Source organism: Staurois parvus, unplaced genomic scaffold (genome assembly GCF_062004578.1).
Source record: "Staurois parvus isolate SC_StPar_1 unplaced genomic scaffold, SC_StPar_1.0 ptg002183l, whole genome shotgun sequence".
NCBI lineage: Eukaryota > Metazoa > Chordata > Amphibia > Anura > Ranidae > Staurois > Staurois parvus.
The window spans coordinates 171545-187961 of NW_028319979.1; the positions used below are offsets into that span (position 1 = coordinate 171545).

Sequence of the window (16417 nt, forward strand, 5' to 3'; positions counted from 1 at the left end):
ATTTTCAGACGATGGATTGAACAGTGCTCCGTGAGATGTTCAAAGCTTGGGATATTTTTTTTATAACCTAACTCTGCTTTAAACTTCTCCACAACTTTATCCCTGACCAGTCTGGTGTGTTCCTTAGCCTTCATGATGCTGTTTGTTCACTAATGTTCTCTAACAAACCTCTGAGGGCTTCATAGAACAGCTGGATTTATTCTGAGATTAACCTCCCTAGCGGTATTCCTGAGTGTAGCTCGGGGTAAAATGTCTGTACCAAAAGCGGTAACCCCGAGCTACATTCGGGCTTACCATGCGGCGCTGCATAGGGAGTCCCTGCAGAGCTTACCTTGTCCTGCGCTCCCGCGATGTGTCCCCTGCAGCATCCCCAGCCATCTCCTCCGGCCGATGCCGGCATCTGGCTTCTGTGTTCCGGTCCCTGTGATGTCGGGACGTACGGGCGCCGCCACCGGCGGCGGGAAATTTGAAAATTTAAAAAAATTTCATTTTTTTCCAAATTTTACATAGTAAAACATTGCTGTTTCACATTTCACATACATTTTGTCCCGAGTGCTTTGTCCGGCGCCCTGCCTGCATTTTGTCTGTTCTTTCTGCCTAGAAACTGAGAAACGTCCATGGCGTCCAAAAAGCGTCCCTTTAGGTCAAAAGCGGTTTTAGACCGGCTAGAGAACAGCGATAGTAAATCAGAACCACTTGCAGAATTGAGTGATAATGATTTGTGGGGGAAATTCCTCATCAAACACTGAAAACGATTCTGCGACTGAGCTCAGTGATGTGCGAACTTGGCGCTATATTTCACATTTCAGTGTTTTTGGTTTGATTATATTATTGAATTAAATGTATTATTATTATATTATTATTTTTTATGATTATTTATTAAATTATAATTTATAATTTCGTGTTTCAAATTTTATCCTACCCGGGATGTTTACTAGACTCTTGTTTGGACAGATTTCAGTGAGCTATTCCTAAAAATTACAGCCTACAATAAAAAAAACTACATATTTCCATGCAAAATAATGGTACCGCCACTATCCTCTTTATTTTAGTTAGAGGTATCAGAGTAAAGGGGGCTGAATACAAATGCACGCCACACTTTTCAGATATTTATTTGTAAAAAATGTTGAAAACCATTTATCATTTCCTTCCACTTCACAACTATGTGCCATTTCGTATCGGTCTATCACATAAAATCCCAATAAAATACATTTATGTTTTTGGTTGTAATATGACAAAATGTGGGAAATTTCAAAGGGTATGAATACTTTTTCAAGGCGCTGTAACTGTTGAACCTACCGCTTCCTGTAAGTGGGAGGCAACAGTAACCACAGGCCTCTACTGCAGTAGTAGCGTTGTCACCCAAGTAACTGTTGAACCTTCCATGAAGGGGTAGGAGATGAAGAAGGAAGATGGAATCAGGAAAGCTTATATAATGGGCAGGAAGCTGGCACTGGGCTTCCTTCGCTGATCTAGTAGCAGAAATATTGCACCAGGGCAGAGGATGAAGAGTAGCAAGATGGCACTGGGGTAGTGGGTGAAGGCGCAGTAAGATGGCATTGGGGTAGAGGATGAAGGGGTGGCAAAATGGCACTGGGGTTGAAGAAGGCACAGGAAGATGCCACTGGGCTAGGTTAGAGCATGTAGGGACAGGAAGATAACATTAGAGTAGACGATGAAGGGGCTGGAAGATGGCGCTGGGGGAACTTTAGGGAATAAAAGGTCAAAGAAGATGGCTCCAGGCCAGTATAGAGCATGTAGGGGTAGAGGATGAAGGTGCGGGAAGATGGAATCAAGGCAGTTTAAGGTAGGGCAAAATGAAGGGACAGGAAGATGGCATAGGGCTAGTTTAGCTGATAAAGTGGCAGGAAGATGGCACTGGGGTAGAGGATGAAGGGGCAGCAAGATGGTACTGGGGTAGTTTAGTTAATCAAGCAACAGGAGGATGGCACAGATGCGGTTTAGAGAATGGAGTAGAAAGATGGCCCTGGGTCATATAGTGGCAAAAAAATGGCACTAGTGTAGAGGATGAAGGAATAGGAAGATGGCACTGGGGCAGAAGATGAAGGGATAGGAGGATGGAACTGGAATAGAAGATGAAGAAGTAGGAGAATGGCACTGGGGTAGATGATGAAGGGATAGGAGGATGGCATTGGAGTAGAAGATGAAGGATTAGGAGGATGACACTGGAGTAGAAGATGAAGGATTAGGAGGATGGCACTGGAGTAGAAGATGAATGGGTAGGTGGATGGCATTGGGGTAGAAGATGAAGGAGCAGGATGAGATGGCACTTGGGTAGAAGATGAAGGGGCAGGAGGATAGCATTGGGGTAGAAGATTAAGGGGCAGGAGGATGGCAATGGGGTAGAAGATTAAGGGGCAAGATGATGTCACTGGGGTAGAGAATGAAGGGACAGGAACATGGCACTGGGGTAGAAGATGAAGGGGCAAGAGGATGGCACTGGGATAGAAGACGAAGGATAGGAGAATGGCACTGTAGTGAAAGATGAAGGGATAGGGAGATGACACTGGGGTAGAAGATGGAGGGGCAGGAGGAGGACACTGGGGTAGAAGATGGAGGGATATGAGGATGGCGCTGGGATACACTATGAAGGAGTAGAAGAATGGCACTGGGGTAGATGATGAAGGGGTAGGAGGATGGCACTGGGGTAGAAGATGAAGGGAAAAGGAGTATAGCACTGGAGTAGAAAATTAAGTGGAGAGGAGGATGGCACTAGGGTAGAAGATAAAGGGATAGGAGGATGGCACTGAGGTAAGGATGAAAGATTAGGAGGATGGCACTGGGGTAGAAGATGAAGGATTAGGAGGATGGCACTGGGGTAGAAGATGAAGGGGTAGGAGGATGACACTGGGGTAGAAGATGAAGGGGCAGGAAAGTGGCACTGGGGTAGAAGATGAAGGGGTAGGAGGATGACACTGGGGTAGAAGATGAAGGGGCAGGAAAGTGGCACTGGGGTAGAAGATGAAGGGGCAAGACGATGGCACTGGGATAGAAGATAAAGGATAGGAGGATGGCACTGTAGTGAAAGATAAAGGGGTAGAGAGATGACACTGGGGTAGAAGATGGAGGGGCAGGAGGACACTGGGGTAGATGATGGAGGCGCAGGAGTATAACACTGGGGTAGAAGATGAAGGGGTAGGAAGATGGCACTGGGGTAGAAGATGAAGGGTAGGAGGATGGCACTGGGGCAGAAGATGAGGGGGTAGGAGGATGGCACTGGGGTAGAACATGAAGGGACAGGAGAATGGCACTGGGGTAGAAGATGGACAGGAGGATGGCACTGGGGTAGAAGATGGACAGGAGGATGGCACTGGGGTAGAAGATGGACAGGAGGATGGCACTGGGGTAGAAGATGGAGGGGTAGGAGGATGGCATTGTAGTGGAAGATGGACAGCAGGAGGATGGCACTATAGTGGAAGATGGGGGGCAGGAGGATGGTACTGGGGTACCAGATGAAAGGGTAAAGGGGATGACACTGGGTAGAAGATGAAGGGTAGGAGGATGGCACTGTAGTGGATGATGAAGGGGTAGGGGGATGACACTGGGGTAGAAGATGGAGGGTTAGGAGGTTGGCTTTTGGGTAGAAGATGGAGGGGCAGGAAGATGGCACTGGGGTAGAAGATGAAGGGGTAGGAAGATGGCACTGTAGTGGAAGATGGAGGGGCGGGAGGATGGCACTGGGGTAGAAGATGAAGAGGTAGAGAGATGGCACTGGCGTAGAAGATGAAGGGTAGGAAGATGGCATTGTAGTGGAAGATGGAGGGTAGGAGGATGGCACTGTGGTAGAAGATGAAGGGTAGGAGGATGGCTCTGTAGTGGAAGATGGAGGGACAGAGGGAAGGCAGTGAGGTAGAAGATAAGGGGTAGGGGGATGGCACAGGGGTAGAAGATCAAAGGGTAGGGGGGTGGCAGTGGGGTAGAAGATGGAGGGGTAGGAGGATGGGACTGGGGTAGCAAATGAAGGGGAAAGAGGATGGCACTGGCGTAGAAGAAGAAGGGTTGGAAGATGGCACTGGCGTAGAAGATGGAAGGTAGGAGGATGGCACTGTAGGGGAAGATGAAGGGGTAGGGGGATGGCTCTGGGGTAGATGGGGGGTAGGAGGATGGCGTTGGGGTAGATGAATGTTAGGAGGATGGCGCTGGGGTAGATGAAGAGTAGTAGGATGGCACTGGGGTAGATGAAGGGTAGGAGGATTGCTATGGGGTAGATGGAGGGTACGAGGATGGCGCTGGGGTAGATGGAGGGTACGAGGATGGCGCTGGGGTAGAAGATGAAGGGTAGGAGGATGGCGCTGGGGTAGATGGAGGGTAGGAGGTGGCTCTGGGGTAGATGAATGGTAGGAGGATGGCGCTGGGGTAGATAAGGGTAGGAGGATGGCGCTGGGGTAGATGAAGGGTAGGAGGATGGCGCTGGGGTAGATGGAGGGTAGGAGGATGGCGCTGGGGTAGATGGAGGGTAGGAGGATGGCGCTGGGGTAGATGGAGGGTACGAGGATGGCTCTGGGGTAGAAGATGAAGGGTAGGAGGATGGCGCTGGGGTAGATGGAGGGTAGGAGGATGGCTCTGGGGTAGATGGAGGGTAGGAGGATGGTGCTGGGGTAGATGAAGGGCAGGAGAATGGCGCTGGGGTAGATGAAGGTTAGGAGGATGGCTCTGGGGTAGATGGAGGGTAGGAGGATGTCTCTGGGGTAGATGGAGGGTAGGAGGATGTCTCTGGGGTAGATGGAGGGTAGGAGGATGGCTCTGGGGTAAAAGATGAAGGGTAAGATGGCGCTGGGGTAAAAGATGAAGGGTAGGATAGCGCTGGGGTAGATGGAGGGAAGGAGGATGGCGCTGGGGTAGATGAAGTGTAGGAGGATGGCTCTGGGGAAGATGGAGGGTAGGAGGATGGCTCTGGGGAAGATGGAGGGTAGGAGGATGGCGCTGGTGTAGGAGGAGTGTAGGAGGATGACGCTGGGGTAGAAGATGGAGGGTAGGAGGATGGCGCTGGGGTAGAAGATGAAGGGTAGGAGGATGGCGCTGGGGTAGATGAAGGGTAGGAGGATGGTGCTGGGGTAGAAGATGGAGGGTAGGAGGTTGGCGCTGGGGTAGATGATGAAGGGTAGGAGGATGGTGCTGGGGTAGTAGATGGAGGGTAGGAGGATGACGCTGGGGTAGAAGATGGAGGATGGCGCTGGGGTAGATGAAGGGTAGGAGGATGGCGCTGGGGTAGATGTAGGGTAGGACGGCGCTGGGGTAGATGAAGGGTAGGAGGGCGCTGGGGTAGATGATGAAGGGTAGGAGGTTGGCACTGGGGTAGATGATGAAGGGTAGGAAGATGATGCTGCGGTAGAAGATGGAGGATGGCGCTGGGGTAGATGAAGGGTAGGAGGATGGCGCTGGGGTAGAAGATGGAGGGTAGGAGGATGACGCTGGGGTGGAAGATGGAGGATGGTGCTGGGGTAGATGAAGGGTAGGAGGATGGCGCTGGGGTAGAAGATGGAGGGTAGGAGGATGGCGCTGGGGTAGAAGATGGAGGGTAGGAGGATGGCACTGGGGTAAAAGATGGAGGATAGGAGGATGGCGCTGGGGTAGATGATGGAGACTAGGAGGATGGCGCTGGGGTAGATGATGGAGGGTAGGAGGATGACGCTGGGGTAGATGATGGAGGGTAGCAGGATGACGCTGCAGGCAGAAGATGGAGGATGACGCTGGGGTAGATGATGGAGTCTAGGAGGATGACGCTGGGGTAGAAGATGGAGGGTAGGAGGTTGGCGCTGGGGTAGATGATGAAGGGTAGGAGGATGGTGCTGGGGTAGTAGATGGAGGGTAGGAGGATGACGCTGGGGTAGAAGATGGAGGATGGCGCTGGGGTAGATGAAGGGTAGGAGGATGGCGCTGGGGTAGATGTAGGGTAGGACGGCGCTGGGGTAGATGAAGGGTAGGAGGGCGCTGGGGTAGATGATGAAGGGTAGGAGGTTGGCACTGGGGTAGATGATGAAGGGTAGGAAGATGATGCTGGGGTAGAAGATGGAGGATGGCGCTGGGGTAGATGAAGGGTAGGAGGATGGCGCTGGGGTAGAAGATGGAGGGTAGGAGAATGACGCTGGGGTGGAAGATGGAGGATGGTGCTGGGGTAGATGAAGGGTAGGAGGATGGCGCTGGGGTAGAAGATGGAGGGTAGGAGGATGGCGCTGGGGTAGAAGATGGAGGGTAGGAGGATGGCACTGGGGTAAAAGATGGAGGCTAGGAGGATGGCGCTGGGGTAGATGATGGAGACTAGGAGGATGGCGCTGGGGTAGATGATGGAGGGTAGGAGGATGACGCTGGGGTAGATGATGGAGGGTAGCAGGATGACGCTGCAGGCAGAAGATGGAGGATGACGCTGGGGTAGATGATGGAGTCTAGGAGGATGACGTTGGGGTAGAAGATGGAGGGTAGGAGGATGGCGCTGGGATAGATGATGGAGGGTAGGAGGATGGCGCTGGGGTAGATGATGGAGGGTAGGAGGAGGATAATGGAGGGTAGGAGGATGGCTCTGGGATAGATGATGGAGGGTAGGAGGATGGCGCTGGGATAGATGTTGGAGGGTAGGAGGATGGCTCTGGGGTAGATGATGGAGGGTAGGAGGATGGCTCTGGGGTAGATGATGGAGGGTAGGAGGATGGCTCTGGGGTAGATGATGGAGGGTAGGAGGATGGCTCTGGGGTAGATGATGGAGGGTAGGAGGATGGCGCTGTGGTAGATGATAGAGGGAAGGAGGATGGCTCTGGGGTAGATGATGGAGGGTAGGAGGATGGCTCTGGGGTAGATGATGGAGGGTAGGAGGATGGCTCTGGGATAGATGATGGAGAGTAGGAGGATGGCGCTGTGGTAGATGATGGAGGGAAGGAGGATGGCTCTGGGGTAGATAATGGAGGGTAGGAGGATGGCGCTGGGGTAGATGATGGAGGGTAGGAGGATGGCGCTGGGGTGGAAGATGGAGGATGGTGCTGGGGTAGATGAAGGGTAGGAGGATGGCGCTGGGGTAGAAGATGGAGGGTAGGAGGATGGCGCTGGGGTAGAAGATGGAGGCAAGGAGGATGGCACTGGGGTAAAAGATGGAGGCAAGGAGGATGGCGCTGGGGTAGATGATGGAGACTAGGAGGATGGCGCTGGGGTAGATGATGGAGGGTAGGAGGATGACGCTGGGGTAGATGATGGAGGGTAGCAGGATGGCGCTGTGATAGATGATGGAGGGTAGGAGGATGGCGCTGGGGTAGATGATGGAGGATGGCACTGGGGTAGATGATGGAGGATGGCTCTGGGATAGATGATGGAGGGTAGGAGGATGGCGCTGGGATAGATGTTGGAGGGTAGGAGGATGGCTCTGGGGTAGATGATGGAGGGTAGGAGGATGGCGCTGTGGTAGATGATGGAGGGTAGGAGGATGGCTCTGGGGTAGATGATGGAGGGTAGGAGGATGGCTCTGGGGTAATGATGGAGGGTAGGAGGATGGCTCTGGGATAGATGATGGAGGGTAGGATGGCTCTGGGGTAGATGATGGAGGGTAGGAGGATGGCTCTGGGGTAATGATGGAGGGTAGGAGGATGGCTCTGGGATAGATGATGGAGGGTAGGACGGCTCTGGGGTAGATGATGGAGGGTAGGAGGATGGCGCTGTGGTAGATGATGGAGGGAAGGAGGATGGCTCTGGGGTAGATGATGGAGGGTAGGAGGATGGCTCTGGGGTAGATGATGGACGGTAGGAGGATGGCGCTGGGGTAGTTTCCAGCACGGAGGAGCAGCAGGGCTCAGAGAGGGGGAGACACATCATAACCTACTGGGGTAACCAGCCCTGACCCTGAATGGCATTTCCCTTAGTCACGTGTTCCTTTAGTCTCCCACGTGGTTCTGATTCCGAAATCCCACCCATCGCAGACAGCCCCGTCCTCTCGGTGGCTGACATAGGGGTGTGACCTCAAAGTAGCGGGCGTGGCTATCCTGCGGTCCGAACGAATGACTCCCGGGTGCGTGGGCTTGCCGCTAGGAACTTTCCGCCTCTCGTGCCACTTGCCCGCCCTTCTCTTCCTTTCCCCGCCTTAAATGGGAGGGGAGTTTGGACGCGTCTACATTCTGTACCAATGGAAAGCATCTGGAGGCGTGTCCTCTTGCACTGTCTGAGGCTAGAGACGCCACGCCCCCCGGCTGGCTGTGCTGCGCCTTGTCACCTCCCCCAGCGCCGTCTGACAGTGTCGGGGACGCGCAGCGGAGACAGACAGCGGAGTGGCCGGAGACTGGACACAGGTAGAGGAACCGGGAGGAGGGGGGACGGGGCTCCGCTCTGGATTATGATGGCTGTGACCGGGGAGGATCATCGTTGTGTGTACTCCCCTATGGAGACAATGTATACTGGCCACACTGATTAGATACATTGTATATCTGTGTATACTGACCCCCCCCCCCCATGGATACAATGTATATCTGTGTATACCGTCCACTCTGATCTACCTATGGATACAATGTATATCTGTGTATACTGACCCCCCTATAGATACAATGTATATCTGTGTATACTGACCCCCCTATAGATACAATGTATATCTGTGTATACTGACCCCCCCCCCATGGATACAATGTATATCTGTGTATACTGACCCCCCTATGTATATCTGTGTATACCGTCCACACTGATTCCCCTATGGATACAATGTATATCTGTGTATACCGTCCACACTGACCCCCCTATGGATACATTGTATATCTGTGTATACCGTCCACACAGATCCCCCTATAGATACAATGTATATCTGTGTATACTGTCCACACTGATCCCCCTATAGATACAATGTATATCTGTGTATACTGTCCACACAGATTCCCCTATAGATACAATGTATATCTGTGTATACTGATCCCCCTATGTATATCTGTGTATACCGGCCACACTGATCCCCCTATAGATACAATGTATATCTGTGTATACTGTCCACACTGATCCCCCTATAGATACAATGTATATCTGTGTATAATGTCCACACAGATCCCCCTATAGATACAATGTATATCTGTGTATACTGTCCACACTGATCCCCCTATAGATACAATGTATATCTGTGTATAATGTCCACACAGATCCCCCTATAGATACAATGTATATCTGTGTATAATGTCCACACTGATCCCCCTATAGATACAATGTATATCTGTGTATACTGTCCACACAGATCCCCCTATAGATACAATGTATATCTGTGTATACTGTCCACACTGATCCCCCTATGGATACAATGTATAGGGGCACTGTGTGTGTATGTGAGATCAGGGAGGATCATCTTTGTGTATACTGTCCACAGTGATCTATTGTAGAGGTAATGTTTGGGTCAGTGTGTGTGACTGGAAAAACCTCTCTATGTATACTGCCCACACTGTTCACCTATAGGGACAATGTATGGGGGTACTATGTGTGTACATAGGGGAATATGCTCTGTGTATACATTTCACATGGATTCCCTGTAGAGGCAATTTTTGTGGCACACTGTGTGCTTGCCATTATTATTATTATTATTATTATACAGTATTTATAAAGCGCCAATAGTTCACTCAGCGCTGTCATTCAGGCCATATGGGGTCAATGTGTGTATATTTATTTGTCGTACAGGTTGCATATATACTGCATGGGAGCAGGGATCAGTATATGTTTCATGAGTGACCAAAACATGTATATACTGTACAGGTAATGCTGCGTGCATCTCTTTATAGGGGATTTACGTATATATATATATTTGAAATTTGTAAACAAACCTCCCATGTGTATATGGGGGTCATTGTAAATGTAATGTAGGAGTTCTGTATATACTTATAATGTTGGGGTTCAGTATGTGCATATAACATAGGGGTTTAATTTTGTGCATATAAAGTAGGGGATCAGTATGAACATATAAAGTAGGGGTTCAGGATGAACATACAGAGTAGGGGTTCAGGATGAACATACAGAGTAGGGGTTCAGGATGAACATACAGAGTAGGGGTTCAGGATGAACATACAGAGTAGGGGTTCAGGATGAACATACAGAGTAGGGGTTCAGGATGAACATACAGAGTAGGGGTTCAGGATGAACATACAGAGTAGGGGTTCAGGATGAACATACAGAGTAGGGGTTCAGGATGAACATACAGAGTAGGGGTTCAGGATGAACATACAGAGTAGGGGTTCAGGATGAACATACAGAGTAGGGGTTCAGGATGAACATACAGAGTAGGGGTTCAGGATGAACATACAGAGTAGGGGTTCAGGATGAACATACAGAGTAGGGGTTCAGGATGAACATACAGAGTAGGGGTTCAGGATGAACATACAGAGTAGGGGTTCAGGATGAACATACAGAGTAGGGGTTCAGGATGAACATACAAAACAGGGGTTCAGTATGAACATACAGAATATGGGTTCAGGATGAACATATAAAGCAGGGGTTCAGGATGAACATATAAAGCAGGGGTTCAGGATGAACATATAAAGCAGGGGTTCAGGATGAACATATAAAGCAGGGGTTCAGGATGAACATATAAAGCAGGGGTTCAGGATGAACATATAAAGCAGGGGTTCAGGATGAACATACAAAGTAGGGGTTCAGGATGAACATATAAAGTAGGGGTTCAGGATGAACATACAGAGTAGGGGTTCAGGATGAACATACAGAGTAGGGGTTCAGGATGAACATATAAATCAGGGGTTCAGGATGAACATATAAATCAGGGGTTCAGGATGAACATGCAGAGTAGGGGTTCAGGATGAACATATAAATCAGGGGTTCAGGATGAACATATAAATCAGGGGTTCAGGATGAACATACAAAGTAGGGGTTCAGGATGAACATGCAGAGTAGGGGTTCGGGATGTGTTTTTGGAGATACAGAAGGGAAATGATCTTACTGTGTTCGATGAATTTTTATTCACTGCCAGTTCTGTATAGCAAATCTAAAATCCTCATTCTCTAAAGAGTGGTGGTGTTGGGGGGGGGCAGTGTCTCTATTTCCTGTGTAGGGTGTGAGTGTCATATGAAGGGAAGAGGTCAGTATATCTCCATATACGTACAGGCAATCGCTCACATATGTGGGCACAGTGTGTCGGCTGATCAGTATGTGTCTGCAGGGATTTGCACATAAACCTCAAGATAGAGAAGTGTGTAGATCTGGCAGGTAATACGGAAGGAGGCCCTTGTCTCTGTGGGGACTGTTATCTGTGATGAGGGGGACCTATTTCATGATATCAGTGCAGTATAGGAGACATGTATACAAACTGTATTACAGGTAATTATATATCACCGTCAATTTACGCAGCACTTTACATATATATTGTACATTCACATCAGTCCCTAACCCTCAAGGGGCGTACAATCTAAGGTCCCTAACCCTCAAGGGGCGTACAATCTAAGGTCCCTGACCCTCAAGGGGCGTACAATCTAAGGGCCCTGACCCTCAAGGGGCGTACAATCTAAGGTCCCTGACCCTCAAGGGGCGTACAACCTAAGGTCCCTGACCCTCAAGGGGCGTACAATCTAAGGGCCCTGACCCTCAAGGGGCGTACAATCTAAGGGCCCTGACCCTCAAGGGTCGTACAATCTAAGGGCCCTGACCCTCAAGGGGCGTACAATCTAAGGGCCCTGACCCTCAAGGGGCGTACAATCTAAGGGCCCTGACCCTCAAGGGGCGTACAATCTAAGGGCCCTGACCCTCAAGGGGCGTACAATCTAAGGGCCCTGACCCTCAAGGGGCGTACAATCTAAGGGCCCTGACCCTCAAGGGGCGTACAATCTAAGGGCCCTGACCCTCAAGGGGCGTACAATCTAAGGGCCCTAACCCTCAAGGGGCGTACAATCTAAGGCCCCTAACTCACATTCATACATATACATATTGGGGCCAATTTAGACAGAAGCCAATTAACCTCCCAGCATGTCTTTGGAGTGTGGGAGGAAACCGGAGTACCCGGAGGAAACCCACGCAGGCACAGGGAGAACATGCAAACTCCAGGCAGGTGGTGCCGGGGTTGGGATTCGAACCAACGACCCGAGTACTGCCAGGCGGAAGTGCTCACCATATAGGGAGTGAATGTACAGTGAACTCTAGGAAGAGACTTTGTTCTGTCTCTGTGTATATTATCACGCACTGTTGGTAAGTTGGAGTTGTACGGTGCGTCAGAGAAAAAGTAGCATAAAAGGTAACATGGAAGACCACAAGGTGTGATATTTTTATCTTTGATCCAAATACTTACAGCTAAGAAAGCCTCTCTATGCTGGATGATATTTAACGGCCAGAAGGATGCTAATTGTAAGCTCTTTGGGTCAGCTCCAGATTTTCCCCATTACCTTCCCTGGTGTCTTAACATAACGGATCCTTTTATTAGCTTCCTTCCACATCTACATCAAAGGTGACGTTACACTCATAAATGTATGTTTGTGTAAACTGATTACAGATTTTAAGCTGCGTCTACTCAGCGTGGGTGGGGGGTTTTGCATGACGCCGCTGGGCGTGGGTTTATAAGCCGCGTTTATTGCTCCTGTGTGCGGAGTAGGAGGGTACTAGGTGATTTGTGACTGTCCAGTTGTCATAAAAAAGAATTGACAGTTCAGGTGGGGTGTGTTACGCCGTCCAAAACTTGTATTTCAGTTTGGGTGGATAGACATGGGTGAAATCATCCAGCAGCTTCCTAGATTTTAGGGGAATTCGCATACTGAGATCTCTGGGCTGGAATTTCCACCTCTGGTACACCCACCAGTATTTAAAAAAAGATCCACTTTTACCCTTGTCATGATCAAGATAAGTAGGCAAAGCTGAGGATTCAGATGTGGGGGGGGGGAATCATTCTGCCTGAGTTCGCTGGAAATCGAATCCTCCAGTGCAAAATTGAAAGTGTATTTACAGCTGAAAGTTGTGGGTTTTTTTAATTTTGGATAGAGTAGGAAGGGTTAAAATCCCCCCCTAGCCGACGTTGTGCCATTGGAGAAATTTGACTTCAATTCCTTTTACAGAGACGCTATAGGAAGTTGGAAGAAATCTATCAAAGTATTTATTTATTTATTTCAGGTACTTATATATCGCCGTCAATTTACGCAGCGCTTTACATATATATTATACATTCACATCAGTCCCTAACCCTCAAGGGGTGTACAATCTAAGGTCCCTAACCCTCAAGGGGTGCACAATCTAAGGTCCCTAACCCTCAAGGGGCGTACAATCTAAGGTCCCTAACCCTCAAAGGGCGGACAATCTAAGGTCCCTAACCCTCAAGGGGCGTACAATCTAAGATCCCCAACCCTCAAGGGGCGTACAATCTAAGATCCCCAACCCTCAAGGGGCGTACAATCTAAGATCCCCAACCCTCAAGGGGCGTACAGTCTAAGATCCCCAACCCTCAAGGGGCGTACAGTCTAAGGTCCCCAACCCTCAAGGGGCGTACAGTCTAAGGTCCCCAACCCTCAAGGGGCGTACAGTCTAATGTCCCCAACCCTCAAGGGGGGTACATTCTAAGGTCCCTAACCCTCAAGGGGCGTACAATCTAAGGTCCCTAACCCTCAAGGGGCGTACAATCTAAGGTCCCTAACCCTCAAGGGGCGTACATTCTAAGGTCCCTAACCCTCAAGGAGCGTACAATCTAAGGTCCCTAACCCTCAAGGGTTGTACAATCTAAGGTCCCTAACCCTCAAGGAGCGTACAATCTAAGGTCCCTAACCCTCAAGGAGCGTACAATCTAAGGTCCCTAACCCTCAAGGGGCGTACAATGTAAGGTCCCTAACCCTCAAGGGGCGTACAATGTAAGGTCCCTAACCCTCAAGGGGCGTACAATGTAAGGTCCCTAACCCTCAAGGGGAGTACAATCTAAGGTCCCTAACCCTCAAGGGGCGAACAATCTTAAGATCCCTAACCTACATTCATATACTAGGGCCAATTTAGATAGGATCTAATTAACCTACCAGCATGTCTTTGGAGTGTGGGAGGAAACCGGAGGAAACCCACGCAGGCACAGGGAGAACATGCAAACTCCAGGCAGCTGGTGCCGTGGTTGGGATTCGAACCAATGACCCTATTACTGCCAGGTAGAAGTGCCAACCATTTAGCCACTGTGATGCCCAGCAGGTGCTGCAATGTGAACTCACTCCTTTGGCCGCCATGTGGGCAATCAGGGTCGGGTCAGTACAAAACGCAGGTCAACCGCTTGTTTTTTTTGCCCCAAACCTCCCACCTTTCATGTGAAATTAGCCTTAGGCTTCATTCAAATCTATGTTTACGTATCTGGGACTAGAGAAGTGTTTCTCTTCCTTTTTTCAGTCAAGGCACCCTTTAAAATTATAGACAGTCTTGCGCAGGGGCGGACTGACCATTCGAGCACTCGGGCACTGCCCTTTCATTGTTTTTTTCATAGGCTTTTTTGGTTGTGGGCGAGGACACGGGGGCCCCATGATCCCCTATTGCCTGGGGGCGCCATGAGTTTTCAGTCCGCCCCTGGGTGGATAGTAATAAACTGTATGCTGTTATGGTCACTTTTCAGAGACCCTGGAGCTCTTGGCTTTCTCAACCACTACAACCTTTTCAAAGTCTCCCTCCTTTTTCTCATGATAGTCCAGAAGCAAAAATGACAGTCCCCTATGAGGACCATAGAAGGTGGGTGTGGCTGGGAAAGCCAGGTGTGGAGATTTCCATGGGGTTCCTGAGAGGAAGTGAATGAGAATTCAGGTTTGGAGTTGTCGGTGGGGTTTCTGATAGAAGAGTGGCTGGGAATTCAAGTTAGGAGTTGTCACCGGTGCTTCTTTGAAGGGCATGACCAAGAATTCAGGTTTATTTGGAATTGTTGGTGGGGTTCCTAAGATAAATGTAGCTGAAAATTCAGGTCCAGAGTTATTAGTGAGGTTCCTGAGTAGGATGTGACTGAGAATTCAGGTTCAGAGTTGTCGGTGGGGTTCCTGAGAGGAATGTGACTGAGAATTCAGATTCAGAGTTATTGGTGGGGTTCCTGAAAAGGCTGTGACTGAGAATTCAGGTTCAGAGTTGTTGGTGGGGTTCCTGAAAAGGCTGTGACTGAGAATTCAGGTTCAGAGTTGTTGGTGGGGTTCCTGAAAAGGATGTGACTGAGAATTCAGGTTCAGAGTTGTTGGTGGGGTTCCTGAGAAGGATGTGACTGAGAATTCAGGTTCAGAGTTGTTGGTGGGGTTCCTGAGAAGGATGTGACTGAGAATTCAGGTTCAGAGTTGTTGGTGGGGTTCCTGAGAAGGATGTGACTGAGAATTCAGGTTCAGAGTTGTCGGTGGGGTTCCTGAGAGGAATGTGACTGAGAATTCAGGTTTGAAGTGTTTGGTGGGGTTCCTGAGAGGGATGTGACTGAGAATTCAGATTCAGAGTTATTGGTGGGGTTCCTGAAAAGGATGTGACTGAGAATTCAGGTTCAGAGTTGTTGGTGGGGTTCCTGAAAAGGATGTGACTGAGAATTCAGGTTCAGAGTTGTTGGTGGGGTTCCTGAGAAGGATGTGACTGAGAATTCAGGTTCAGAGTTGTTGGTGGGGTTCCTGAGAGGAATGTGGCTGAGAATTCAGGTTCAGAGTTGTTGGTGGGATTCCTGAGAGGGATGTGGCTGAGAATTCAGGTTCAGAGTTGTTGTTGGGGTTCCTGAGAGGGATGTGACTGAGAATTCAGGTTCAGAGTTGTTGTTGGGGTTCCTGAGAAGGATGTGACTGAGAATTCAGGTTCAGAGTTGTCGGTGGGGTTCCTGAAAAGGATGTGACTGAGAATTCAGGTTCAGAGTTGTTGTTGGGGTTCCTGAGAGGGATGTGGCTGAGAATTCAGGTTCAGAGTTGTTGGTGGGGTTCCTGAGAGGGATGTGGCTGAGAATTCAGGTTCAGAGTTGTTGTTGGGGTTCCTGAGAGGGATGTGACTGAGAATTCAGGTTCGGAGTTGTTGTTGGGGTTCCTGAGAGGGATGTGGCTGAGAATTCAGGTTCAGAGTTGTTGTTGGGGTTCCTGAGAAGGATGTGACTGAGAATTCAGGTTCAGAGTTGTCGGTGGGGTTCCTGAGAGGAATGTGACTGAGAATTCAGGTTCAGAGTTGTCGGTGGGGTTCCTGAAAAGGATGTGACTGAGAATTCAGGTTCAGAGTTGTTGTTGGGGTTCCTGAGAGGGATGTGGCTGAGAATTCAGGTTCAGAGTTGTTGGTGGGGTTCCTGAGAGGGATGTGGCTGAGAATTCAGGTTCAGAGTTGTTGGGGTTCCTGAGAGGGATGTGGCTGAGAATTCAGGTTCAGAGTTGTTGTTGGGGTTCCTGAGAGGGATGTGGCTGAGAATTCAGGTTCAGAGTTGTTGTTGGGGTTCCTGAGAAGGATGTGACTGAGAATTCAGGTTCAGAGTTGTCGGTGGGGTTCCTGAGAGGAATGTGACTGAGAATTCAGGTTCAGAGTT

General features: G+C 49.7%; 1 protein-coding gene across 1 annotated transcript in view; it reads left to right on the top strand.

The window, feature by feature from the left end:
* The first annotated feature begins 8185 nt into the window (after positions 1 to 8185).
* ZBTB46 (zinc finger and BTB domain containing 46) overlaps positions 8186 to 16417 on the top strand; it is a 102659-nt gene continuing 94427 nt past the window's right edge. Inside the window, exon 1 of the mRNA XM_089665416.1 lies at positions 8186 to 8285. The gene's annotated coding sequence lies outside the window, so the exon portion shown is untranslated. The remainder of the gene's footprint in view (positions 8286 to 16417) is intronic.